Source organism: Bubalus kerabau, chromosome 3, assembly GCF_029407905.1.
Source record: "Bubalus kerabau isolate K-KA32 ecotype Philippines breed swamp buffalo chromosome 3, PCC_UOA_SB_1v2, whole genome shotgun sequence".
Classification (NCBI taxonomy): Eukaryota; Metazoa; Chordata; class Mammalia; order Artiodactyla; family Bovidae; genus Bubalus; species Bubalus kerabau.
The window spans coordinates 37,679,419-37,702,194 of NC_073626.1; the positions used below are offsets into that span (position 1 = coordinate 37,679,419).

The window sequence follows — 22,776 nt, forward strand, 5'->3', positions numbered from 1 at the left end:
CGCCCTCAGATTCTCCCCCTAACAGGTCAGGTCTTCAGATGCCAGCTCAGCTGGTGAACAAGTGAGTTCAGGCAGGCAGTGGCGGTTATTGTGAGAATAAGTCCTTGGATTTCAGGCTTTCACAAAGCCCTGCCCACTAGGTCCCTGAACTGGTGGAATTGACCAGTTGTTTTGACCTGGAAATACCTATTCCGGCTCTGGAAGAAGAGGAAACAAGAGAAACTGAAGGGGAAGGAGGGAACAGGGAGGAAGATGGGAAGCATCGATGGGGAGGGGAGGGTAAGGGGGAGGTGGGGGAGAGTCCAGCTTTTTTTTTATAACCACCTTGTCTCTAACCTCTGTGTACACATAAGGGAGGCTTACCATCAAGGCCCCTGTGTGGGGTGGAGCATGCGTTCAGACAGGTTATTGGGTCCCTAAAACTGCCACCAGCACGTGGGATGCTTGGGGACAAAGTTTACTAAATAAGTGTGAGTGGTGGGCGCCTCACTGATTCTGGGCACTTGCACCCTCTCACGAACCTTGCCTGCAGACATGGGGTCCCCTGTTCACCTTCTTCCTATGGGCAAATCTGCTCTGGCTATGGGTGTAGACAAGTCACCTCACAGAGGGCATCTCTTGACATGATACAGAATGAAACAGCGGTCTTTCGAAGGGGGTGCTGTCATTTTTACCCCCACTGTACAGCAGGGAGCTTCAGCCAGCTGCCCCGGGCCACGCTGCTGTTAATAACATGGGGGGATTTGAATCCAGGCCAGCTGCCTCCAGTCTATGCTCTGGACTCCACGGCATGCCACCTCTACAGAACAGCTTCAGGGTATCAGGAAGAGATTTTATCCGTCAGAGTAACATCCTTTACAGAGACCCACATGGCAGCATCCCTGGATCCCACAGCCCAGTTGGAACACATCCAATGATGGGCTGCTTGTTACTTTTCCAGGAGGCTGAATCCGTCTTCCTGGAGTTTGGAGTTTTGGAAAAAAAAATATTTGGATGCTGAGCCCCAAACTTGCCTCCCTTTCCCCTCCTGCCCTGGCTGAAATTCTAGAACCACTGAGAAGTCTGCCCCTTCAGCCTGAGATCCCTCGGATATTTGCAGGCCAGCTTCCTACCTGCACCTGCAGACTCGGATAGGACAAGTAGGGTCCCCTGGCCCTTCAACCCTTCCTCCTTCTTGACCATCGGCTTCCATGCCCCTCACTTGTCAGGCCTGGGCCTGCTGGACATGCTCAGTTTTGCCAGCATTCTTCTCGTCTGCTGTCCACTGGCTTAGGGACTCTCTGGGTGTGAGCTGCCACTCCTGGCCCTTGGCCTCATCTGTAGGGACAGAGTTGGCTCAGGTGGCTCTGATGTCGTGTCCAGCTCTGACACTGGAGCCCGTACCCGTGTGCATCCTCTACCCCATCCTGTCTCCTGCCTGTCACATTCCACCCCATCCAGGTGCTCCCTGAAGTGGGCCTGGGCCTGGCGGTTGCATATGTCAGAGCTCAACAGTCAGAGCAATGGGAGGTGATGTGGGGGCCAGAGCAGGAGGAGGGTGCAGGTGCTGAGGTCAGGGGGGATGGGGCTGGGGGTCATCACAAGCTGCTCGACCTTCCAAATATCTCTCTCTCTCCTCTCTCAGGGAATTCCGATGAGAGCAGGCAGAAAGCAGCCTCTTCAATCATTGGCTAAGTTGGCATAAACAGTTGGCATAATTCCACTATATGTTTCTATTGCATGAGGAGGGGCGCTATGTTTCTTAGAGGCGGGCCCACCCTGCCTGTGGGCCCCAAGCCGGCATGCCCCAGGGGACTGAGCTGGCCGGGGCAGGGAAGTCCTGGGTGGGGTTCCACAGGGAAGCTGGGGATGTGTGGCAGGTGAAGACATGGAGGCCTGGGCGCCTGCTTCAGGTGACAAGGCCCATTGTCACCGCACGTGATAGTTTCGAGAGAAAACTCTGTCAGTGAGAATTCAAACGGAAGGGGCTGGCTCTGAGGTGAGAAGTCTGTCCCTCTGCCCCAAGCCAGTGGGCACTGACTAGCAGGAACACGGCTACAAGGATGACTAACTCCCAGCGTTACCAGAGGGATGAGTGAGCACATGGTTTGCAGAGGTGTGGGCAGGGCAGCAGGACCCACTAGGGCAGGTGCACTCCCAGCACAAGGCTGGGACAGTTACCATCCCTGGGGACTGCGGAGCAAGGGGAGGGGGCAAAGGTGCCCCCGAGACCTGCGGCCAGGGAGAGGGGCTGTCCCACAGGAGCTGTGGCCGCTGGACACAGCCATGGCCAGATGGCCACGAAACCCACGCCATGGCAAGGCGGTGGGGAAAATGCCCTGCCTCACTCTCCAGGTTCCTGTCGGTGCCCCCGGAGACCAACCCAAGAAAGCCAGAGCAAAGGGGAGTCTGTGAAATGCAGCTGGTGGGGACTAGCCTGCAGGGGTCTGAGCAGGAAAGCGAATGGATTGGAGAGGGGGTGGATCCACGGAGAATAGACAGCGTGAGCCAGTGATGAGAATTGTTTTCTCTTCCTCCACAAATTGGATGGCTTAACAGGAAGGTGTCCTCTCTGAGTTCTGGAGGCCACGTGTCTGAAATGAAGTCTCTGGTGCGGTGCCCCCTCCAGTGCTCTGGGGGGTAATCCTTCTTCCCCCTTTGACTTCTGGTGGCTCCAGGTGTCCCTTGGCGGTGGCAGGAACATTCTGATTTCTGCCTCTGTCCTCAGTGACCTTCTCCATTATGTCTTTGTATCTCCTCTTCTGTCCTTTGGAAGGACACTTGTCATTGGAGTTTGGGTCGAGGATGATCTCATCACCTTAACTGAATTACATCTTCAAAGACCCCCTTTCCCAAATCAGGCAGCATTCACAGGTTCCGGAAGTTAGGAGGTGGACCTATCTTTTAGGGGAGTGGACCATTCAACCCGCTTTAATGGTCATCTCGGGTGAGCGCCTATCCCTTCTCGATGTCCCCTACGTGTGTCACCTCAGTGCATTTCAGAACTGGCCAGAAAGGAAGGAAGGGCTGACGCTATTTCCAATTTACAAATGAAGCCAAAGAGGAGAAGAGATGTGCCTGAGAGGATGGGAGTAAGAAATAGAGGCAGGAGGGGAGCCTGGGGGTGTTGATTTTCTGTGTCATGTACCCCTCACCCCCACCCCAATCCAGCAGACATAGATCAGCCCACTCTCAGCTCCTCAGTGCTCTGTCCACTCATCTCTTCGTATCGTTTCTACTCTGTGATTTTTTCTTCTTTGTATTTCAGGTACCTAGACGTGGTTGAGTTGCACACCTCACTGATTTCCTATGAGCCACTTTTATGTGGCTGTTTCATTACTGTCTTTAGTAATGGAGGGCATGCACTAACTCCCAGGAAACAGCTTGAATACAATCTACATCTGCACTCACTTCCCCCATCCCACACCTGATTCCCCCACATGTGAATCCCCCCATTGCTCTGAGTCCTGGACATTTCCCTTAGCTTTCCTTTCTGTGTGGTTCTATTGCATGTCTTTCTCATCATGTTTCTTTTTCTCTTAAATTATGAAAATTTCAAGCATCCAGAAAAGTGTAGAAAGTAGTGTATTGATAGCTGCCTCGCTGTGTGTTAAATGCAGCTGGTTATTTTTGAGCACCAACTTTGGGACTGAACCCCATGCTGGGCACAGGTCAGGGAGGTGGCAATCCTGACAGCCAGCGAGGTTAGAACATGTCAACAGGGCATTATGGGACCTCTCAATACAGCACTGAGGTGACACATGTAGGGGACATCGAGAAGGGACAAGAGCTCACCCGAGATGACCGTTAAAGTGGGTTGAATGGTCCACTCCCCCAAAAGATAAGTCCACCACCTAACTTTCGGAACCTGTGAATGCTGCCTGACTTGGGAAAGGGGGTCTTTGAAGATGTGATTCAGTTAAGGTGATGAGGTCATCCTTGACCCAAACTCCAAGTGCTTGGGGTAGGAAAGAAGAGCGATGGGAGGAGGGCTTGTTCATTTCCCTTTTTCTGACACTGGGTGGGAATTTCTGGAAGGTAGAGGCCAGATTCAAAGAGGTTCCTCTCTGAAGCCCCACTGCCTGGCTGAGAGCAGGGGCTCAGTAAGCAGAATTGATAGAATTAATAACAGAAGTGTTTCTGGAGTAGATGCTAAACCACCTGTTGTAGGTCAGCAGAGCCTGCGGCCCACTCAGGAAAGTCATGAGCAAGGTCTGGGGTTGATTGGGTGGAGGTGTTCGCAAGGCAGCCCATTCCATATCTGATTCAGGGGAATCATTCCCAGATGAACCCATTATATCCCTTTCCACATGGTGATGTTTGCACTAGCCTGCGACAGATGCTCTCTGTGTATGTTCTAATCCTCTCACTACGAGATCCTTCAGGCCAGGGTTTGGGCATCTGAGGTCAGGTCCTGAATCAGATTTGGAGATTTCTGAAGCAGAGGCCGTCCATCCCCTTTAGATTGGGGCCACCTGCCACAGCCATGGGGTCTCTTCTGCCATGAGGGGAGATACCATAAATCAGGTGTGTCTCCCCTATCCGCTTGGGGCATCCTAAGGTGTCTTTCACCTGAGAGATTTTCCTGAAATTGGAGGTGGGAAGTTGACTGGGAGTCACCTGAAGACAGGGGCTGTATCTCTCCATCAGACTGGACCATCTGTAAGGCTGGGCTAGCTTTCTTTTTTCTATCAGAAGCTCCTGCAGTGAGAGCTGTCTTCTTGCCATTGTGCAAGAGAGAAGGTGCAGTGTTCCTTTGTGCTTCCAGAAAGCAGAGCTGGCCCCCTGCCTCCTGTCCCTGAGATGTCCTTGAGCAGTACAGACCTCTCTGAGGCATCCTTGTTTTCTTTTCTTACCTCCCAGCCTGGAGATAACTCACTTGAAAAAAAAAAGTCCCTGTTGCATCTCACTGGACTTTGCCAAGAGTCACTTACCATGTTCCTCAGACACCGTGTCTCCAGCTCTGAGCTTCTGAGACATGAGCATGGCTGGACTGCAGGGGGACGCAGGCATAGGAGGGGATGCCATGTCCTGTAATCCAGGCCTTGGCTCCAGCCCAGAGCTTGCTACAGTGTCTGCAGGCTGAGTGCAGTCTCTTTGAACATGGGCAGCTGGGCCTGCCCCGAGATGGGATCTGAAGGAAGCTCTTCCCCTCTGGCCACCAACTGATGTCAAAGAAAGGACATCAGGGACCTGGGAGGCAGGCAGAGGGGAAGGGGAGAGGGCCTCATGTTTGGACCATACACACTATCATCATTGCCATCATCATCACCATTGGCATCTCATTCAAATTTCCAGCTACTGAGATAAGTAAAACATATGTTGTCTTCATTTTGCCAATGAGAAAGTTAAGGTGGAGAGAGGAGTAGCTTGTCTGGGGTGATCTGAGTGGCAGAGGGCTTCCCAGGTGGCGCTAGAGGTAAAGAACACACCTGCCAACGCAGGAGATCCCTGGGTTGAGAATACCCGCTGGAGGAGGGAATGGCAACTCACTTCAGTATTCTTGCCTGGAGAATGCCACGGACAGAGGAACCCGGCGGGCTACAGTTCATGGTGCTGAATATGGCAGCACAGCACACAGAGAAGCAGAAGTAGGTCAGAGCACGTTCTCTCTGTAAATCTCATGCTGTGCCCAGCCCAAGACCCTGTGGCTTACCCTCTAGGGGGAGTGATCCTGATAGGAGCTTGAGTGGGGTCCTCTCCTTTCTGTTCACATCACGTCGTAGTGAAGACACCCACTCTTCCAAGGCTTTGTTGGGTGTGTGGCCAATGGATGTCTTCCAGGTGGGTGTCCTGATCCCCCACCCCCTGATTATATCAGGGTCTCCTTAAAGATGGGGCTGGGTCTCTGTCCTCAGACTGGGAGCTCTCCAGGCCAGAGCTCTGCTTCTGCCTTCTGGCCCTTCCCCTAGAGCAGGGGTCCCCAACTTCTGGGATCTAATCCCTGATGATCTGAAGTGGAGCTGATGTAATAATAATAATAAAAATTAAGTGAACAATAGAAGTACTGTTCTTGAATCATCTGGAAACCATTCCCCACCTCACCACCACTGTCCATGGAAAAATTGTCGTCCATGAAACCAGTCCCTGGTGTCAAGAATGCTGGGGACTGCTGCCTCAGAGCAGGTGGTGGTTGTGCCAGGAAGACCTTTGCTTAGTGCATTTATAGGTTCTCCTGATTTTTCCTCTCTTTGGCCATGCTGTCTGTTCCCTGGGGCGGTTTTAAGGTCATAAAAGCTCCAAACTCAGATTTGAATGGGTCTGCAAAGGTCATCCCATTTATTCTAGTTCCTGGATCCTTTGCAGAGAAATTCCACACTCAAAGGATGTGCTTTGTGGCTCGAGAGACAGTGCCCAGCTCACAGCTGGAACCTGACTTCTTCTGTGGCACCACTCTCTCCTTTCCATAAACTGGGTTTTTTAGGGCACTGCACGTCACCACCACCACCCTATTCTCCAGCTACTGTCCCTCCCCAACCTCTTCTTCTCCAGGCTAAAGCCTCTTATTTCCTACAGGCACCTTTCTGAAGGAAGCAGAGGGTGAGTGGGAAGTCACTGCCTTCCTTCTCTGGGTGGCCCTTCTGAGCCCCCTGCTGCTCCACCTGCCCTTTCTCCTCTTTGTTCCACCCGCTCCAGCCCACCTCTCCTTTTGAGCTCCTACTGGGCTTCCCCTCACCCCTGGTCACTGCGGTATATCTCTTAGGTCTCCAAGTTCCCATAAATGTGATCATCCTGGGAACTTAATCCCCCCAAAGTTCCTGAAGCTATTGGGTATCAGACCTGGTTCAAATTCTGCGTCAGGAGAGCCCAGGCCTTATTGTTCAAGTAATACTTTAGTTATTCCAATTAACTAATGCCTTATGTCATGTCCCCCAGATGCAAACCAAGGCAAGGATTTGAGGGTAAATAGATTACCCTCAATCTATTGGGGATGAACTCAGGAAGCATTAGCAGAGAAATGGGGACATGAGATCAGGAAAGGCAGGAAGCCAATGTTAATGTGTGTTAATGAGCAGATTACTGGTTTGAACAACCGGAACTCAGTCCCACTGGGGAGCTCTAGGAGTGTATTAGTTTCCTGTAGCTGCTGTAACAAACACCATAAACTTAGTGGCTTAAAAGGACAAATGTATTACCTTATAGTTCTATAGTGCAGAACTCCACACTTGTTCACACGGGGCTGAAACCAAGGTCTTGGCAATGCTGCCTTTTTGAAGGCTCATGGGCAGAATCCTCTTCTTGGCCCTTTCCAGATTCTAGAGGCTGCCCACATTCATTGGCTCATGGCTTCATCCTTCAGAGGTGGCCACAGAGTTTTTCACACTGCACCACTGTGACCTCCTCTTCTGCTTCCCTCTTCCGCATTTAAGGATCTTTTTGATTGCATTGGACCTACCAAGATATTCCATGATTACCTCTATTTTAAGGTCAGCTGATTAGCAGCCTTAATTACATCTGCAATCTCAATTCCCCATTTGCCACATAGCCTAACATATACACAGGGTTAGGATATGGACATCTTTGAGGAGCCCACCAAAGGAATTTTTATAGATCACACCTCAGAGTTGTTCCACACAAGGAGTGAGAGAGTATTTATCCACCCCCATCCAAGCCTGGTTGCAGGGGAAAGTAATTTCTCAGCATTTCTGGCCTGTCTGTCCTAGCTCAGGGAACTCCTGTGGCCAGAGAAAGCTTTTAGAGTCCCAGATGCTTGGAGTATGAAGCCATCAACAAGCATGGGAATGGTCCTGAGGTGATATGGTCCACTCATCAACAGAGTCTGCTACAGTTAATTCACCTATTTATTCACCAAAAATATGAATGTCTGATTTGGCCAGGTCGTTACCAAGTCCCAGTGAGGGAATGATGAAATTGATGCCAGTCCCTACTCTGTGAAGCGGAGACACAAAGAAGATGGTTATAATGTAGTGTGGTCTGTTTGGTATAGGCCTGAGCCAGAGTTACGTGGTCTGGATGGGGGATAAGGGGTAGATCAGAGACGGTATCCTGCAGTGCTAAAGCCTGAGTTCACACTGAAGGACATTTAGGAGTTGGCCAGATCACAGGGGCAGGTCACTGTTCCTGACGGAGGAGATGGCATGAACAAACAGACCTGGGAAAGCAATGGTATGATGCGTGCAGAGAAGATGGAGTGGAGTAAGCAGCCTGGCTTACAACACTGGGCAGGGGACTGTGGGAACTCCTCTGTAGACCTAGGCAGGGGTGTGGTCATGGAGCATTCTCTCCCACCAGAAGAGGTTTGAGCACCATCTTGTAGCAAAGGGGAAACCATTTAAGGTTTTGAGACAGTAAGAGATATAGCCAGATGGGCATACTTGGTAGGTGCCTCTGTCCCTCCCTGGTGTATGTAATAGCAAGCCTAGAAGCAGGGAGCTATTGCAGTGGTCCAGGGGAGAGAAGAAGAGCCTTCAGATTAGGATTCTGGTTGCAGAGGTAGAAAGACTATGTCTGTGTTATAAAGCCAGCTGTGTTTATAGATGAAATATTTAGGATAAAGTGTGACTTTGACTTACAGAAAATCCAAACTGGACAATAGAGGTTTATTCCATTTTACCTAAAAGCCCAGCTAGGCAGCTGGGCCTCCTTCTACCTTGTTTCCCTGTTAACTATGGTCTCCATTTCCAAACTCACCTCTTGGCCCAAAATGGCCAGTGCAGCTCCAGCCATCACATCTACATTCCAGGTACCAGGAAGGAGAAGGACCCACCCAACTTTCTATGATTCTGACACTAATTCCAACCTGTGTTCTTTTTCCACCCCAAAATTCTCCAGAGTCAGCTGTGTGTCCTACAACTCAATTCTGACACAATCTACTTGGAGATATTAATAGTATCAGAATCCCACAGCTTAAGGGCTCAGTCCTGCAAGACTGTTCTCCACTTCAGACACCAGTTTTAAGTCCAGTTTTGTCTCCTATGCTTCTGAGCAACTGACTATTGATTAGAAGTTCCCCACAGTCCTCTCCTTGGGTTTCATTAATTTGCTAGAGCAGCTCACAGAACTCAGAGAGACATTTTACTTACTAGCTCACCAGTTTCTTATAGAAATATATACATTACTCAGGAACAGCCATTGTAAGAGATGCACAGGGCAAGATGTGTGGGAAGGGGCAGAGAACACTTCCATGTCCTGTACGAGGTGTTCACCAACCTGGACATTCTCCAGAGCCTTCTCACTGAGGACTCGTCATACATGCATGGTTGATTCATCTTTGGCTACCAGTGACTGATTCAGCATCACTCCCCTCCCAAGAGGTCAGGAGGGTATGACTGAAGGTTCAAACTCTAACCAAATGGTTGACTCCCCAGCAACCAGACCCCATCCTTAGGTGTTTTCCAAAAGTACCATTAACATAGCAGAAGATGCCTTTATGACTCTCATCACAGGAAATTATAAAGGATTTTAGGAGCTCTGGGCCCAGACCAGAATGAAGACCAAATTATATTCTAATAAGAGTATATCACACCTTCCTGTAAGGACACTTCTTTTTTTTAGCTTTTTATTTTGTATTGGAGTATAGCTGATTAACCATGTTGGGAGAGTTCCAGGTGGACAGCAAGGGACTCAGCCATACATGTGTATGTATCTATTCTCCCCAAACTCCCCTCCCATTCAGGCTGCCACATAAGATTGAGCAGAGTTCCCTGTGCTATACAGTAGACCTCATTGGTTACCCATTTTAAATATAGAAGTGTCAGTCCCAAGCTCCCTAATTGTCCCTTTTCTGCATCCTTCCCCACTGGCAACCATAAATTCATTGTCTAAGTCTGTGAGTCTGTACCTATTTTGTAAATAAGTTCATTTGTATCATTAGGACACTTCTGATAAGTTGCATTTACCTCTACCACCTCCGTGGCCAGAACTCAGTCACATGGCCACACCTAGTTGCAGGAAGGGCTGGGAAATGTCTTCTTTCTAGAGCCATATGCCCAGCCACAAAGAAGGGCACCGTGGACTCTGGAAGCAACTGGTCATGATGAGGTAATAGTGGCCATGTGCGTTGTGACCAGACAGGCCTGGCTTCCATTCTTTGTTACCTTAGTTAGACTCTTCCTCTGAACCTGGGTGCCCTTCTCCTTAAACAGCGATGTAGGATTTTTGTGAGGACTCGATGAAATAACGGACACAAAGAACTTTATAAGCTGTCAAGTGCCGTCACTTGTGAGATATCCCTGAGCTTGTATGCACTGTGGCCCCATTGATGAGTTGGAACTGCTTTACCAGGATGTCAGCAAAAAAGTTTGGGATGGAAGAGGGAAGTGAGGAATGTGGTATTGGGGCTTTTTCCAGACTGAGAGGGCTTAGGGCAGGGAGGCTGTGAATCAGGTACTGAGGGCACCTGGAGGGGTGTCCACATATCTTTGGAGAAGGCATCTTCAAGCAAAGCCCCATGGTTGTACCTGAATTGGGCAAGAGAGTATGAAAGCAGTTAAATAGCTTCCCTCATAATCCAGTCATCTTTGGAGCCTCCTCCATCATCTGACCCCACAAAGCTTCTGTCCTTGGACCCAACCAAGGTGAAGATTACTTGCTGAGGTCCTGTTTTCCTCTTCGTGGGCAAATGAAATCATTGCTTGGTTTAGCTGAGGTGCCCTTAGTTCCTTGTAGTAATTATTGCTCTATCAGTGAATGGAAAGGTTTTAATTTCACAAGGGTGCGGGCAAATCGTGCATTTTGCATTTATTATGCCTTTAATCAATACAGTAAGAGAATTAAGAGGTCCCAGCAAGCCTTGTGATGTTACCTAAGCTAATAAAAAATGAGCCTACATAACTACAGACAAGACCCTAGCTGATGTACTTGTCAATAACTGGGGACCACATTTTTCTGTCTTGTACCACATTTTCTCTGGTTTATTCAGTTATTGACTAAAAGCATGTATGTTTTTAGTGGCAGGGCCAGTCTATCATTTCTGCTACAGTTTCAGGTTTTATGTCATCTTCTTTCATGTCAACCTGATTACATTGCATTTCAACCTCAAGTCTGGTCATCAGTAATCTCCATCATCTCCATTGCTTGTTTTTTCTCAACACTTACTGCCTTCTAGTATTCTCTCTATTTTGTTTAACTCGTTTATTCCCTGTCTGTCCTCTGTTTTGTCTCATTTATTCACTGCTGTGTCTGTCCTTGGTGCCTAGAACAATGCCTGGCACATGACAGAAACTCAAGAAATTATTTGCTACTGCAAGGGATGAAATCACCTGGTATGATGGTTGTGTACAGAGTGGGCAACAGTTTCTAATGTCACTTTTGGCTCTAAAATTCTGTGTTTCCAGATGCTGGGTATATAGTGTATGCTTGCCCCAGCTGGTTGATTAAATAAATGGATGAATCAAATGTTACATTACAATGATGGAAAATAATGTCATGTTCCATCCGATAGCCGCCCTTCCCCACTAGCTGTTCCGCAGACCCAGCTGGCCAGAAGGAAGGAAGCATGGAGAACAAGCATATATTCTCTGCCCTTATCTCTCCAGCACACGGCCAATTTTTAAAATAGCATTTAATGACCATTGCATAAAGATGTCACTGCATCAGTGCCGTCCCCAAGCAGCTGGGAGACTGGGAAGCCCCTGTCTTTCTGCGACATCCCTCCCAGGGACCGCAGAGGGGGCTTCCTGGCCCAGCTCACCTACTTCATTTGTAACCCAACTCCCAGGATAGGGTATTCTGCTAAATACACCGGCTCCCTTATTGGTCTCTCCTATGGTAATGCTCTTGCTACACAAGCCAGACAATTAGAGGTAATTGGGATAATCGGCATTTATTATGGCAATTTGCATTTCTACAGCAGGCAGTACAGAATTTACCACCCGGCTTGGGAATGTGCTTTTTGGATCTGCGGTGAATGCGGCTCTCCATTCTGAAGCACTTTTTAGAGCCCACAGGATTTGTCCCTCCTTTGCTCTCCTGATGTCCTTAGGTCTGCTTTAGGTGTGAATCTCCCCAATCAATCAAAGGGGAGCATGCGAATTAGGGTCTCAGAACTAGGGAAGCCTCACTTCCATCACCTGGGACATGGGAGGAGCCCTGGGTCTGTGGCCAGACCCCTCGTGATTGATTTTTCACTACATTGACCAGATGTTTGGCTTAATTGGCAGAATTGTTTTGCTGTCTCAGCTGAGTAGCTCAAAACTCAAGCCTGCTGTTATGTGATGGCCCCACACACAAGCCCAAGGGGCTTCTGAACACAGGGGTGCCTGTTCCTGTCTGCAGCACCTCCTCTGTCACGAACACTTTCCTTGTGCCCAGCTTCTTGGGTATCCGCTTGTCCCTCTCATGAATGAGGGCAGCGGTATGCAATGACCATAACTGTCAGCTCTCTACTGCAGCTTCCTGGGCTGGAATCTCTTCTCCACCAGTTGTTAGCTTGGTGACCATGGGTTCCTTAACCTCTTGGTGCTAGTTTCCTTATCCTTCAAGTGGAGGTAACAATAGTACCTGACTCTAGGATTGACTTCCCTGGTGGCTCAGATGGTAAAGCATCTGCCTGCAATGTGGGAGACCTGGGTTCGATCCCTGGGTTGGCAAGATCTCCTGGAGAAGGAAACGGCAACCCACTCCAGTACTCTTGCCTGGACAATCCCACGGACGGAGGAGCCTGGTAGGCTACAGTCCATGGGGTCGCAAAGAGTTGGACACGACTGAGCGACTTCACTTTCACTTTCTAGGACTGACATAAAAATCAAGTGAGAAGGGCTTCCCTGGTGGTCCAGTGGTTAAGATGCCACGCCTCTAATGCAGGGGGCATGGGTTTGATCCCTGGTTGGGAGATTATGATCCTACATGCTGCGCAGTGCAGCCAAAAAAATAAAAAAGTTAATTTTAAAAAATCAAGTGAGCATATATTTGAGTCCTTTAGCAGAAAGCCAGAGACAGATGTTAGATGCTCTCATTAAAAGGTCCTCTCTCCAGCCACTCTGCAAGCCTTCATTATGTATTTTCACCAACTCATCTACAAGGCACACAGTTCCAAGGGTCCCCAAGGAAGCACAGATGAAAATGCTTTACCAGTTTGGAGAAGGGAGAAATTGATCTGGGTGTGGACAACATGCAGGTTTTTCAGGGGAAAGAGGTAGCATTTGTTCTGGGCCCGACGAGACTGATAGATAAGACTGACAGAGAGGAGATGGAGGCCATTAGGAAGCAAGAAATGGTGGGCTGTGCATCAAGACAAAGGGCACATGTTTGTATCTGTACCTAAAATATCTCTATTTACATGAAAAATGTTTTCAATTTCACTGCAATTTACAAACAAGTTATACATTACTCACATCCTCCCCAAGTCTCTTACCCGGTCCCATCTATCACCCCTGGGCAGGGATACCAGGGGGCCTGTGTCAGCCTGTGTCAGCTGGGCCTTTTCCGTGGCAGCTCCTCTGGTCTAAGACTTTACTCCTTTGACAGTCCCATCATAGACTCTGTCCACTTTGTTGAGAATGTGGCAGCCAAGCTGGAGATACAGTTTCCTTGGATTAATAGGAAAAGAAAAGTGTTAGATGATACGGGCAACAGATCACTAGACTCTTCAGAGCCCCCAGCCTGCCTGCCTAGGAGAAGAACCTGGCTTTCCTTCTTAGGGAAGAAGCAATGTTTAGCCAGTTTCCATAAACAGGAAAGATTGCTTCTGTTGCAATTGGCCCTATGGGTTCTTGGAAAGCATGTGTGAAATAAACTAAAGCATTCACTGAAGCCTCTTTTCACCCAGCATTTCAGTTAGGATAAAGGTGAAGCTGCTGTTACAGAGTCCTGAGAGAGTGGCTTAAATAAGAGGAAAGTGTGTTTTACTCTCATAGAACAGTCTAGTTGGTTCAGGCTGGTGGGACCACTGTGATTGAAAGAATGTTCAGACCCAGGTTCCTTCCATCTTGTGGCTCAACTCTCCCCTGGGCATTGTGTTCATTTGCGTGGTTGGAGCTGTGAGGCTGGCACATTTGCTTTCTAACACGTGGGGACTGGAAAGAGAAGCTGAGCTTAAAGGCTCTTCCTTAGAGCAAGTGATGCAGAAGCTGCACTCATCACTTCTGCACACTTTCTTTTGAAAATACAAGATCACATTGTCACACCTAACCCTACAAGGGGCTGGGAAATAGTCTCTGGATAGTACTTTGTGCCCGGTGGAGCCCTGGGGAAGGGATGGGTTCTGTTAGCATAAGGAATCTGAGTGTGAGTGTTTCTGCTCTGACTGTTGAGGAAATAGAAGCAGCTGAGGTTTATTTCCCATTGCTCTGGACCATCACCTCCCAATGAAACTGGAGCTTAGAGCCCAATTATGGAAAATAACTGTGGACAGCTGTGGTGTGTACTCAGTTGTGTCTGACTTTTTGTGCCCTCGTGGACTATAGCCTGCCAGACTCTTCTGACCATGGAATTTTCCAGGCAAGAATACCGGAGTGGGTTGCCATTTCCTAAAGGATCTTCCCAACCCAGGGATCGAAACTGCATCTCTTGCATCTCCTGCATTGGCAGGTAGATTCTTTACCACTGCACCACTTGGAAAACTCAGGACAGCTGTGGAGCTGAGCACTAAAAGGAACATGTGTTGCGATTTTCTGAGACTGCTGGGCTTCTGCTGCTCTTAAGCAGGACCTCATTTCATGAGGTCTTCCTGCCTCCTACACCAAGGCCATCCCTGCTCACATGGAGGAACAGAACCAAGGGTCAACAAAACCTCCCTTCTGGTGAACTGCCCATTCTCTGATTTAATCTGACACTGGTTCATGTTTGCAAAGCAGTATCTATGGTTTCTGTTCCTTGTGGCTACCCTAGGATGAAGGCTGGCAGATTTTCTCCACATCATCAAAGAGAAGACAGGCTCAGTGAAGTTAGATGTATTAATTAGGATAAGCTAGTTATGCTTTAATAACAAGCAGCCCCCAATCTTGGTACCCAAACACAACAGAAGTTTACTTCTTACCCACACAAAGTAAAAGGGGCCTGAGAGACTCTTCAGGGCAACTGTCTTCCATGTGGTCCTCAAAGATCCAGGATGATGATGGCTCCATCTTCTTGTACATTCATCATCTGGAACATGAAGCCAGCCCTTTGGTCCTCAAAGCGGGGCAAGAGAAAGACCAGGTAATCATGTCTGATGAAGATACACAGTCTGCTCATGTTCCATTGTGACGTAGTCACAGAGCTCACAGACCTGCAAGGGAGCTGAGAAGTGTTGTCTGGAAGTTGGGTATGGGTGAATGTTAGACATGAATTTTTTGCTCAAGATCTCATGGAAAATAATGGCACAAAGCCTTTTTTTTTTAATGATTTAAAATTGTGGTGCTGGAGAAGACTCTTGAGAATTCCTTGGACTGCAAGGAGTACAAATCAGTCAAGCCTAAAGGAAATCAACCCTGAATACTCATTGGAAGGACTGATGCTAAAGCTCCAATACATTGGCCATGTGAGGAGCAGAGCTGATTCACTGGGAAAAACCCTGATGCTGGGAAAGATTGAAGGCAGCAGGAGAAAGGGGCAGCAGAGGATGAGATGGTTGGATGGCATCACCAGCTCAGTGGACATAAGTTTGAGCAAACTCCAGGAGATAATCAAGGACAGGGAAGAGTGCTGCAGCCCATGGGGTTGCAAAGAGTCAGACACAACTTTAAGACTGAACAGCAACAGCAAGCTTTTTAAAGAGTTTTCTCATTTCTGATGTAACCCTAGTCTGATAATAAGGCAAGCTTCATCTATTTTTTTCCCCTAGAAATCACAACAAATAATTACCTTTGTGACTGATAAGATAGTCATTTGGGGGAGAAAAAGGCTAATCCCATAACCAGAACCTTCTTGTGAGATGCTAGGCTTTCTTGCAGAGTAGGCAGCTTACTTATATTTCAAGGCCCCAAATCCACATAATTACAATCCCTTTTTTTGGATTAGAGCCGTGGGAAAGCCCTCTTAAAATGCACACTTTCTCTTGGCTTGGAGACAGGCATGTACAATCATCATTATTCATTCACACCTCCATATGGCGATGGTATTCTTAGTGGGCAGAGACTGGGAATCAGAACAGGTGTGTTTCAATAGGGGAAGAGGAGGAGGAAAAAGAGGAAAGGGAGGGGAGGTGCAGAAGGGAGAGTGTGAGATGCCCAGAGTGGAGAGACACTGACCAGTCTAATCCTTCATTGAGTAAAAAACTGAAGGGCTGTGTGGTTGATCTGCTACTGGCTAGAGAAAACATGTATGGGGTGAGGGGAACTCTGGAATGCCGTTTTCCCCAGGTGCCAAAATTCCTCTAAGTAAGCATTAAGTAGGGCTGCCTTTCAGACTTGTTCCCATGGCCTTGACCCAAGGAACAGAGCTGCTCCTCCTTCATTCTTCTCTTTTCTGTTCCTCCTTGGAGGCACCCATGAGCCTTGAGCTCTGGACAACCATTTAATAACGATGTAACCACAGAGAGGCTTTAACTCTCTGTTTTCATTTTCTTCCCTTGTAAAATGAAGATGGAAATATTCTCTCTGGAGTTCTTGGAGAATCAAACGTGCAAAAAAAAAAAAACCAGTTTTTTTTTTTTTTTTTTTAACTATAAAGAGCTGTGCACAGTAAGGGGTTAGCATTGTACTATCATCATCGTCGTCGTCGTCATCCTCACCATTATTTTACTCCTGTATATGAGAGCAGAAGACACAAAGATAGCAGCAATTACTAGTATCCAGAGTAGTTATCGAGTCTGGCTATTTCTGGCTTAGGAAACAAATTTGTCAGCATGCCTGGGTCTGGTTTCCCTCAGCCTCTCTTTCCTCAATCCAGTTCCCCCGGTATGATTTCATTTTCCTCTGACTCTCTGTGCCTCCTCTTTTTAGTCTGAAAAGAATCCACACTTCTGGATATCTGGGTTAGATTTAATCACTGTACAACAGATAACTGGGGCTTCCCAGGTGGCGCTAGCGGTACAGAACCCGCCTGCCAATGCAGGAGATGCGGGTTCAATTCCTGGGTCAGGAAGATCCTCTGGAGGAGAAAATGGCAACCCACTCCAGTATTCTTGCCTTGAAAATCCCATGGACAGAGGAGCCATGGACAGAGGAGCCTCATACACTCGATGAGGCCACAAAGAGTAGGACATGACTGAGTGACTGACCACACACACACACACACACTCACATAACAAATGCTGTGGCTTAAATAACACAGACGTACTGCCTCACTGTGTCTTGTAGATCCTCTGCTCAGAATCTCACGTGGCTGAGATCAAGGAATTCTTACCTGGAGGCTCAGGTAGGGAGATAACCACTCCCAAGCTCTCTCAGATTGCTGGCAGAATTCTGTTACCTGTGGCTGTAGGACTGAGGCCCCTACTCTCTTGTTGGCTGAATCCCGTAGCTCCTAAAGCCTGCCTGCTGTCCCCTGCCACATGGCCCTTCCACAGCATGGCAGTGTGCACCTTCAAGGCCAGCAGGAGAAATCTCTCTGATCTTAGAAAGGGCCGAGTCCCTTTTAAGGGCTCACCTGATTAAATCAGGCCCATGCAGTATAATCTCCCCTTTGATTAACTCAAAGTCAGTTGATTAGGGACCTTCTTCAGTAACATCCACAAAACTCTCCTGTCATATAATGTAACATAATCATGGGAGTAATATGCCAGCATATTCTCAAGTCCCCACATTCCACTTCCTCACCCTGAGGGGGGAGGGAATTGTTCAAGAGCTGGGCCTCTTGGAGGCCATCTGAGCATTCTTCCTACCACAGTATCCAAGAGGTTTCAGTTCAAGCTGAACTCTATTCAACAAAGATTGGGTCTTCTCTGGTACCCTAAATATGAAAGATGCAAAGAGGCCTAGAAACAAGTAATTGTTGGAGTGGTTATCTTTGCCTGAGGTTCCTAGAAATGAGAGCCTGGGGCAGGGATGAAGTGCTGATGCTTATTTAGGAGGTACAGTCCCGGGGCAATGAGAGTGAGGGCAAAGGGGAGACAGGCAGGGAAGGATGGGAGCATGCATGGTGATGGGTCGCTATCATTGCGATGGCCATGGCCTCACAACAGCCCCCAAGGAGGCATCAGATAAACCTGCTCAGCCAGGCAAAACTTCTCTGGACAGGTTGTGTGGGAAATCCGTCCTTTGAAGGGAAGAGGCGATAGAAAAAGCTGGCTGTCTGACTTTCTCCTACCTCCTGCTTTCCATTGGTCCCTTCATAGAGAGCTGCTCTAGAAGCCAGATCCCATGCCCTGGGGTGTGGGGTATGGTTCCAGGCCACGCTTGTCTGCATGAAAGTGTTCTGCCAGGGTGACGACTGAGATGCAGCTAATGATCTGGGAGGCAGGTGAGGCCAGGAGATCATCGTGTGTTTGGTAGAGTGATACACACTAATCCCGTGGTGATGCAAAAGCAGCCACTCACAGAGGAGGGAGAGCAAGGGCAACGGAGAGCACCTGCTGTGGTCCACGTGGAGGAAATGGCTCAAAGGCAGGAGCAATGACAATATGGTGTATGAGGGGAATCAAGATATTTATAACTACTTTTTTATTATAGAGGTAGTACCTTTAAATAAAGAATGGACACAGTAAAAAAAAAAGTATGAATGATAAAATGAAAGTCTTTTTTATGCCCTAGATTTCCAAGTATAGTTCCCAGAGAAACCACAATTTTTTTGTGACCTTCCAAAAACTGTCTGGCTTGTAAATCAAAGATAGGTAGATAGACAGATAGACAGACAAATAGATAAAGTATGTGTCCTTTTCTGGGTACATATAAGATCTCATGATACATTAGGTTTTGGCAACTCAGCACTTCAAATATAGATGTACTATAGGTGAACATTTAAATCATATGAAGACTTTGTTGCAAACAATGCTGTAATGAAATCCTTGTATCTACTTCTTTGTGCAGATGTACAGGTATCTATGCAAAATTCACTTCTTAGATGTGGACTAGTGGACGTCGTTTGAATTTCTGTAGGTATTGCCAAAGTGTCTTCCAGGAAATCTATCCTAATTTGCACCCCCTCTCCCTACCACCCCAACAGTGTTTGGTTGTGCTTATTTGCCTATAGCCTCACAGCACTGGATATTAACAGTCTTTATCCACCCTCTCAATGGAAGATGATATTCAGATGTTTTCATTTGCATTTTCTTAATTATGGATAAGGTTGAGAATGTTGAGGGAGTTTTAAAGTAATGAAGTTCTGAGTTTTTACCTGCCCACTGGATCTGGCAGTCCGTCCTCTTGGTCTGGAGCATCCCAGCTGAACAGGCTCACTCCTAACAGGATGAGATGGAGCAGAGAGTTAGTCAAGCACAAAAGCTCGTGGGGACTGAGGGTTAACCCGAATCAGGGAGAGGCTGGTAGATGTTTGAACCCGAGGAATGATGGATGGGGCTTACATGCCTATTGACTTTGAGCTCCGGCATGTCTGTGACAACCTTGACATGAGTTTGCTGTAGATGATAGTCAGTATGAGTGGCTTTCTGATCCTGGACATGAAACTTGCCCCCCAGAAAATCAGAGACCCTGCAAAGGATCAGTGAGTATAACTTCAAGCCCTCCTGCAAAACACCCAGTCCTGACCACACTTCCCTTGGGGAAATGCCTTTGGGGGGAAAAAAAGAGGGATTTTTGAACCTAAAGGAAAGAAGCATCTGGGCAGCAAAGCCAGGCTCAGAGTTGTGTGTGTGTGTGTGTGTCTGGGTAGGGGAATGAGTGGGGACTTCCACTACTGGGGAGTTACGGTGGGCGAGTGGCTTTGCTAAGGGTGGTGGCTGTGGGTGCGGTGGGGCAGTGCTGTTTATAAGGATGCTTTCCTCTTAGATCCCTAAAGCTAGAGGGAGCTGAGACTTCATCCATCCTCCATAGTGGGATATCACTGAGACTATCGGGGCTGGCCAGTCACATCGCTCTTTCTCCACAACCCCGCTGCCACAGCCTCACTCTCCACCTCTCCTTTTCCCCTCTTCCTTCTCCTTCCAAGCTCCAGACACAACCAGCAACTTTCCAGGGTGACAGCAGCTTACAGGACACACATAGGGAAGCACGGCTGATTGTTCACTGGATCCACCTGCAGTGGTGAATCACAGGGAAGCAGGGCCACGGGACATCCCCCATGGGGAAGAAATCACCTACGGCGCCATCGCCTGTACTTGGCAACAGGACACTCTGTTTCTGCATTGGTAGCTTAAGCTACAACCAGCCTCCTGCCCTTGGGAGCCAGTGTGTCTGTTTCCAAAGCTCCATGTATTCATTTATAATTCTCTCCCTCTCTCTTCCTCTCTCTCCTTCCTTCCCCCCCCAACTTCCTTCCTCCCTTTTTTCTCTTTCTCACTCTATCCTTCTAACTCCCTCCCTCCCTGTCTCTATATCAGTTCCTCTTCCTGTGCTATAGGGAGGTGTGGGGAAGAAGGGAGATTCCCTGGCGGCTCAGTGGTAAAGAATCTGCCTGCCAATGCAAGAGATGTGGATTCAATCTCTGGGTCAGGAAGATTCCCTGGAGTAGGAAATGGCAGCCCACTCCAGTATTCTTGCCTGGAGAATCTCAGGGACAGAGGAGCCTGATGGGCTACAGTCCATGGGGTAGCAAAGAGTCGGGCATGACTGAGTGACCAAAGCAGCAGCAGCAGCAGCCAGGGAGGAAGGATTATTCTGTTTGTTCATGGTTGACTGCAGGGAACCTTGCTAAGGTCGTCAGTCATTTCTCTTCTGTTGGTGCCTGTGTGGCTCCATTCAGAGCCCCTGTGACCCATCTGTAAGTTCTTCTAGACCTGATGGAATGATCAGGTGTGTCTAATCCCTCAGTTCTCGCTTCTGATGTAGAGGATTTGGGGCAGGCTCCCTTCACACACTACAGACCCAAAGACCGAAGAGCACCTCTCTCTACCATACCCAGGATGCCCTGAGGTGAGAGTTCAGCTGGGCCCAGAGCTCACCAGCGTGGACAGGGATGTTATAATCCTGGCTGGCGTCACTGCTGGCTCCTGTGGCTTTGACAGCTCATGTGGTTCCTTATGGATCATGCTACTGGTCTTGCGGGAGCAGACTGATGGCGTGGCGGACTCGGGGTTAGTTGGCCTTGGACTTACGATGTTGAACAGCCATGACTCTGGCCTTGAGGCCAGCTGATACCATGGATGGTAAGCGGGCTGACCTAGAAGAACTCCCAACTGCACCGCCAGGTATGTGCGTGTGTGCTAAGTCAGTTCAGTCATTTCTGACTCTTTGTAAACCTCTGGACTGTAGCCCACCAGGCTCCTCCATTGATGGGATTCTCCAGGCAAGAATACTGGAGTGGGTTGCCATGCCCTCCTCCAGGGGATCTTCCTGACCCAGGGACAGAACCTGCATCTCCTGTGTCTCCTGCATCGGCAGGTGGGTTCTTTACCACTGGCGCCACCTTGGAAACCCATGCACTGTCGCATTACACAACAAATCTGGTGTGTCTCACCCTTTGTTTCCAGAAAACCTTCACGGAGGAGGTAACATTGATCCCTTTAAACGTCCTTCCAGGGTTTTCCATCAATGCCCCCTGCCTCTTTCCTGGGCCTCTGCTTCTCCTTGTGTAGCAAGGAAGATAATGGTGATCCTGACAGTGACCTGGAATGTCCATAATGTCATTTTCATGGGGAGAGGTACCCTTGGAACTGACAAGATGAAGGAGGGATGGTTCCTGGAAGACTGTCCACCAGCCACCTGTGGAATTCTTTCTCATTCCTAATGTGGAAGGGAGAAGTGATGTGTCTCCTCATCATCTCTCAGCAGCCAGAGTGGTCCGGGCCCAAGGGCATAGCCCCACTAGGCCTTCACGTACTCTGGAGTCCCCTACAAGGGCCTTCTTCCCTCCCCTAGTCACACAGAGCTACACGTGAGACTGGGGGGTGGATGAGAGCTTGCACGTTTTGAAAGAGGCAAGGCTCACAAAAGGATTGTGCTTAGGACTCTGGCTCCTTCTCTTAATTGTCAGGAAACCAGGATCAACAGAGCACCACTGAATTCTGCTAATGAAATGTCTGCTCTCCTGAACACAGGTCTCATGGCCAGTCCAGAGAGATGCTCATTAAGTGAAAGGGCGGATAATTCAATCACTGCAGGGCTGGACCTAAGCAGAGGATGCTGCTTCCTTGGAGAAGAGCTGACCCTGCCTGGATGCCCCTCCTCACCCTGTCCTCTGCCTCCTGCCCCCCTCCCCGAGCTGGGGCTGGGACTGGAACTGGTTTAGTCTCTCCAAATCAGATCTCAGGAATAGAGTCTGTAAAGGAACGGCTGCATTTAGAAAATCTCCAACCTGCTCTTCATGGAGTGGATCCATTTAGACAAGTCATAGTTTGAGATCCAGCAAGGTCTTACCTCTTGCTAGCTTCTAGAATAGGGGTTCAACTTAGGGGGAGATCACCTCTACTTTGCAGAATTTGGTGGAGGCTATGCATATTCCTTCCACAGAAGTGCTTGAATACACAAAATTCAGCACACAATTCCAGTAATTTCATGGACCCCAGAAACCCTTCCTTACTGGGTTACATCATGTGCGTTCAGCTTCATGAGTGTATTTCCATCCTGTTTGGGAGTAACAATGATACTAAAGCTGATGGCAATGTGGGTAGACGAGGCCTGTGCTATCTTTGAGCTGATTGTCCCCTTAAACCCTCCTCCGTGCACATCTAAAGGTAGATCCTTCAAGCCTCGTGGCAAAGCATTTGAAATACATCCCTGATTTCTCCTTCCCTCTTTGTCCAAGGACCCAAAAAGCATTGTACCCCTGGCCAGGATGACCATTTTCTTCTTACATTGTATGTTTAGATGCCTTCTGTCCTCTCTAAGGGAGGCCTGTTCCCAGGAGGTAGGGACCAGCCAT

At 48.5% G+C, this 22,776-nt stretch overlaps 1 long non-coding RNA gene across 4 annotated transcripts; it reads right to left on the reverse strand.

Annotated features, from left to right (window-relative positions):
* Positions 1–7,171: 7,171 nt before the first annotated feature.
* Positions 7,172–18,492, reverse strand: LOC129645920 (uncharacterized). Of its 4 annotated transcripts, none has more exons than XR_008711549.1 (3): positions 14,918–17,092; positions 13,295–13,469; positions 7,172–7,371 (listed from the first exon to the last, which is right to left on the reverse strand). It is a non-coding gene; the product is annotated as an uncharacterized LOC129645920 (long non-coding RNA). The 4 variants fall into 4 exon arrangements; XR_008711548.1 differs by lacking the exon at positions 7,172–7,371 and adding an exon at positions 9,531–10,400; XR_008711547.1 differs by lacking the exon at positions 7,172–7,371 and adding an exon at positions 17,206–18,492 and having other exon boundaries at positions 13,197–13,469; positions 14,918–16,604.
* Positions 18,493–22,776: the final 4,284 nt, after the last annotated feature.